This window comes from Gymnoscopelus braueri (assembly GCF_963280865.1).
Source record: "Gymnoscopelus braueri genome assembly, chromosome: 13".
NCBI classification, from domain to species: domain Eukaryota; kingdom Metazoa; phylum Chordata; class Actinopteri; order Myctophiformes; family Myctophidae; genus Gymnoscopelus; species Gymnoscopelus braueri.
In genome coordinates, this window is record NC_137615.1 from 34,698,968 (window position 1) to 34,705,363 (window position 6,396).

General features: G+C 35.7%; 1 gene segment (V, D, J or C); it reads right to left on the minus strand.

The window, feature by feature from the left end:
- Positions 1-21: 21 nt before the first annotated feature.
- Positions 22-4,581, minus strand: LOC308098885 (Ig mu chain C region membrane-bound form-like). The segment is given in 5 exons: positions 4,536-4,581; positions 2,979-3,293; positions 1,382-1,711; positions 974-1,285; positions 22-558 (listed from the first exon to the last, which is right to left on the minus strand).
- Positions 4,582-6,396: the final 1,815 nt, after the last annotated feature.

Sequence of the window (6,396 nt, forward strand, 5' to 3'; positions counted from 1 at the left end):
AGGACATACATCAACAAAATAATGACTTAAATTTCTTTTTTATTTGGATTTTCAATCTGCTTTGTAAACACACAGGATGTCACATCACAAGCAACAAACAAAACAAAAAACAAGACATAACATAACACACGGTGACACAACATGACATCTACTAGGCCTTGCAACTTTCAAGGATGTTCATGCTGAGGTTGACCAGGTTGGGTTTGTCAGCTGTTCTTTGCACCATGGACCTAACAATCATTCGAGTTGTGTTCATCATAGATTCATGGTAAACTACACAGCTATACACCGTGTCAAGGTTTCCCCAAGTGGCATTGCTGAATGTTAGTTGGCCATAGACAGAGTAGACTTGTCTTGCGCTGACTCGATTTTCCATTAGATTTGTGGTATGATACACATACTCTTTTGTGCCTAGAGTTTCCACAGGCTCATCATTAATGAGCCAAGACACAACAATGTCCTTGGGGTAGAAGTCTTTCACATAGCAAGTCAGGGTCACCATACTAGTTTGTTCAACTGGCGTCAGCAGAAAAACTAATGGGCGTTCAATCCTTCCGTCTGCAAGCATGAGAGAACAATTAGATCTTTTGCTGCAGATAACACATACAACATAATAGTTCTGGTTATCGATTAACACATAATGGTGTACTGAACATGTATTGATAAGATCCGCTGAATGTAAATACATAGGCTATATCAGCACTTAAATGTAAGTAAAATTAAATCACAGTCTTACTACATTAATTTACATTACAATATGCAATTCATTACATACATCACTGTAGTGTACAAATGGAACCATTTGGTTCCATTTGTACACTCTCAGAGTTAAATTAACAGAATTTGCAACGCATAGATTGGGGGCCCATAGATAAAAAAAAAAAAGAAAAGCTATCAAATGAGGGTCCTTGAAATGAATAAGGTTGAGAATCATGCATTGCATTACATTACATTAGACAGAGTATTTGCTTACCATTTGATCTTTCGAAGCGCATCTCCTTTGGTGTATAAGCAAGTTTGTGCGTAGCAATGCAATTATACTCGATCCCTTTGTTCCACTCCTCGTACATGACGTCTACAGCAGCAGTGATTTTGTTACGTTCTTGTGTCCTTTTGGTATTAGGCAGTGGGTTTCCATCCATGTCCTCCCATGTGACATTCCATCTGTCCCGACCTGGTTGTTTTTCAAGGACTTCACAAACAAGTTGGGCTGGCTTGTTGTGAAACAATTTCTCTATTGACAGAGGCAAGATCTTCATTTTCATCATATCCTCTTCACAGATCCCTGGAGAGAGGATTTAGGGAGTATTTAGTAAACAGCATTATCTGTAAAATTGTTGGCAATTCAATATACAGTAACACAGTGTTATATTTTACTCACCTACTCCACCTCCTCTTTTGTATGTTACAGATTTGTTCACCGCTCCGTCACCCCCCTCAAAGACACATGTTATTGGATGTTGTCCATCGGTCCAATCAGTTTGATTCACCTGGAGATAACTTACTGCACTGTACAAAGTTCCATTCTCATTCTTTTCATCCTTGATGATGTAAGCATCTTCACTGTTGAGTGGCTTACCATTTCTCTGCCATATGATCTTATAATCTTTTGGTGAAAAACCAGTGGCAAAGCAGGAGAAGGAAGCCTTGTCCACCACATCCTCAGTAGAGGGGATCAGCACTTCAAGAGTTGGTGACTGAAGATGCACGACTGCAAAACACACACATATATACACAGATATATATACGCAGAAGCACAGAATGTTATATATGCAGAAGCCGAGCAGAATCTGGTGCTCCAATGGCAATTGAAATGTATATAGTAATTGTATGTAGTCTTTCAATTTTATGCAACTTTACTCTGTGCTATACAGTTAACAAGTACTGAAAGGAAGGAGAGTTTGATCTTGTAAAACACTTTAAGGACTTGAGTCTCGCTTCTGCATATACTGTACATTGTGTACACAAGCTTGCACAGACAAGTACCTGACAGTTTAAAACCAGCCACAAACATACTTTTTAACAATATTGCTCACTGAAAGCTCATACTATTGCCACTTAATGGCTTGAATCATTTCTGTTAGGTGAAAAAGGCACAGAAAGGGTTTACAGCACAGGGAGAAAATGGAATGCAAGCGAGATGTTATACTGTAACATCAGTGCCAAAGGCATGCTTAGAGGGGGGAAAAGCCAGCAGTTAAATTTGCATATAGGCAAGAATAGTCTCTCCATACCACATTGATGTGTATAATATAATATAATATGATTTTGAATATGTAAAAGGATTCAATTAAAGATTTATTTTATTTAAGTGTTTTTTTTTGTTTCTGCTTATCTTCAACTTTCACTGTCAAAATGTACTTTGATTACTTTGTCAGGCAACAAAGCAATTTAGTATTTTTTGATTGCTTCATTTTACGGCACATTTAACACATGACCACACATAACATGCCTGATCTATAAGCGCAAATCTAAGTATCATAAATATATCAGTTTTTGTGGACAGAAATTGTATAAGCGCCTAAAGATTTAGAGTAGCCTATGATGATTCGAATGTATTATTATCATTATTATTATTATTATTACCGTATTATGCTATTATTATAATATTTTTTTTAAACTGAATTTCATATTGATGGAATATGATTGTTTCAATACATCTGAAATTGGTTTTGAAATGATCATACTTAACAGATCTGCATTTTTTTGGTATTCATTATTATTAATCAAGTTGTTTAAACAGATTTTGATCACAACAAATATCTAATTTAAAATATATTGCATTGTGGAATGGAACTTTTGTTGGTTGCACTTGTGCAAATGAGGATTGTTGTTAAGAAAATTGTTACTGTTAGACATTAATATATAAAACAATCAAAGATAGGCTCCGCTTAGGTACAGAACAAATAATTCCAAATTAATAATCAATTAGATTTTTTTTTCTCCAAATACTTAACAAATGATTAGATGTTTCTTACCTGGTTTTTCAAGTGTCGCTTCTCCAGCTCCAGCTGAATGTTCGGCAGCACATTTGAAAACGTTTTTGGTCTCCCAGGCGTTTTTGTTGACTCGGATCTGACTGACTTTCATATACTTATCACCTTTCTGAACGGCAGGGTATTGAACAAAACCAGAGGTAGGCTGCAGAGACAGATCGGTCCCACTGGCGTCGGTCCATTTGAATTTCAGATCAGCAGGTGTGAAGCCGGTGGCCAGGCAGCCGAGAGTGACAGTGTCACCGGCTCCTGAACCACACTGGACCAGAGGATATACAGTGGGGGCAGTCGCTGCAGCTGGGAGAGGAAAAAATATATATACAGTATCAATAATACACATTCTGACATTCTGAAATGCTGGGATTTGTATATAAATATGTCTGGGGGATAAAAAAGTAAAAAATAAATAAATCGATTTGACACCTTTCCAGAATGCAGAATTTTGTGATTTGTATTCGCTGTTGATATTATTAATAGATGTATCCGTAAATATAACATGGTTAAAATATTCCGCAGAATGCTTTACTTGCAAATATTACTGGCAGAGCAACTACATATTTGAGACATCTTGCATACTGTTTGGAATAGATATCTTCCAAATATCTGCAAAAACATCCTATTGGTTTGTCAATTAAGACAAAATATTACAGTAGAAATATTCAATTATTTATTCCTTTTAACTAATAAAAACTGTTCTTACCTGATGAAACCGTTACCGTTGTACCCTTGCCCCAGTAGTCAAAAGCACCATTGCACAGTAGAGAATATACCCATTGACTAGTACAAAAAGCCACAGTCTTCATATTTAATATAGTAGAATTTTCTAAAAGCCAAATAATGACTTTCACCATGTTATCCCTATTTTAAACTAGCCGATCTAGAAGCTTGTGATGCATTGTGATCTTAAAGATTGGCTATAATTGCTATTTGTTGTAAGATGATGTATAGGGCTTAAGTAAAAAGCCACGAATTGCAGATACAAGGTTATGATGTGATACTGTATAACTTTTAAGGATTATTTTTCTTTTTTTAATTTCAAACATATTTTGATAATTTGAACTTAACAGGCCAATACATATCAATTACTTTAAGATTACTTTAACTGGTATATCAAAATAACCTTGTACAGCTTGAGTTTTAAAGTTATGTAGATTGAAAACTGTGCAAATCATATCAAAACACTTACCTGCGGATACAGTTACCAGTGTGCCTTTTCCCCAGTAGTCAAACGCCCAGTTGCACAGTTACAAAGATCTATTCATACATCTCACAAAAACTATCATTCTTATCTACTTCCATTTCATCTTGACCATTTGGTCAGATACTATTACATAATTATCATACTCTGATTCCGTTTAAGTAAATTAAGACTCTAAAACACACCGTTTTCCATATGTTTTGATTTGAACTGGACAGATTACAGACTACTATCAGTTAGTGGATTTCTAAAAAAAACAACAACAGAAACTATTTCAATAAATGAGCTCTTACTGATGTGACATCTTTGTGTAATGAAAATAAAAATAAATCATTTCTTACCTGAGGAGACAGTGACCATTGTTCCTTTTCCCCAATAGTCAAATGCATAGTCACAGTGTAACAAAGTGATACCTACTGCATACAATAACCCTGTTGTCTCCAAGACTAAATATACAATGAATAATATAAGAGTTGCCTACTCTAACAGTTTATACATTTATTTTTAACTTGTGTGTGTTACCACTGTATGAGGTCCAAAATCATTAAGCTTAGCTATTATGAGATAAATTACTTACCTGAGACATACACATGTTAAATAAATTACTACACTACTCCAAAAGTCATTGTCATTAACTCATATCGACACAGTATTTCAATCCATATGTTTTATGATATTATTTAATTGACTTACCTGATGAAACTGTAACCATTGTGCCTTTTCCCCAGTAGTCAAAGCCATTGTCACAGTGTAACATTTTGATACATGTGGTGTTCAAAAACTAGCATCCAAAAATGCAATGAACACATGGCTTTTGAAAGATGCCATTCAGGTCTAAAATATCACTAAATATTACAGTTAATACAGTTGGAGTAGGAAACAAAGGGTTTGTTTTTACCTGATGTAACAGTCACAGTGGTCCCTTTACCCCAGTAGTCAAAGTAGTTATCACAGTGATTGGATTGACGAACACTCGGTACAAAAAAGATCAGTCCATTTACAATGTCTGATCAAAGTTAATGGATGCTACTGACAGCACTATCTGATGTTTTCTACAAAGAGTATAGGTCTACCAATTAATGGAAAATGTACTGTATATAAAAGTTGCCATCAGGTGAAAAGAAATGTGAATAATATTGAGTTTTCTTACCAAAGTCATGATATTATTACTTACCAGATATTGCTGTGATATTTGTCACTTGCTCACTTTAAAAATCCATCATGGTGATTTGTGTTCTGGTTTGAATCCAATTATGACCTGTTTAAACAATATTTATGACTGACTAAACACATCCTTATGTACTGTTTATTAAACACCTCCTTTGAGATTTCCGTTTCCTGTTATACAGAGTTTTAAAGAAATGTTCTTTAGGTCATCAAAGTTAGCAAGAACTTCCCCTTTTTCAGAGAGGGTTTTATATCTGCTCAATGCCATACAATAGGGTCTACATTCCCTTAATGTGGTAAGCGGTTTTCCATTAGCAGTGGTGACATTTTATTGGCAAACTTTTTATTTATTTATTATCATTTGATTTGATTTTACGTTATGTTTGAATGTTTGAACTCACAATGAAGTGAGTGACTTATTTCCATTGTGGTCCTTGGTCTTGGACAAACAAACATTACAAATAACAGGCAACATACAACATCATGCATGCCAATGATGAAAGTTCAGCCTGTGCAAAGAAACCCAAAACAAATTACTTGGCTCTGAATATCAAGCTGAGGAAAAGCAAACTACCCCCTTCACTTTTTGTATGAAACTTTGATGTACCACAATGGGTACTCATACAAAACTAGAAAAAGTGCTCCTCGGAGCACAGGTCTCCGCCAGGTCAGGTAGGTTATTGTGGCCTCCTGGTGGCGCTATAATATGCCAATGTGAAAAGGGGTGCCATTTCTTCTTAGGCCTTGCACGGCAATCAGACACTGCATTCATGAGTTGAGGCATTTTGTTCCAAAAATGTGTTTTTCTAAATAAATTAGACCTGCTGGTGGCGCTATAACAGGCCAATGTGAAAGGGTGGCATCTCTTCCTCAGCCTAGTGGGAATGTGTGTGCAAAATTTCACGGAAATCGCAAGTTGTGTTCATGATTTGAGGCATTTTGTTCAAACGGACCTATCCAGCAAACTTTAAAGGAGAAATCCGGACATTTTAAGTGTTATCTTTGATGTGTCGTTACTCACCTACCGACGTAGAA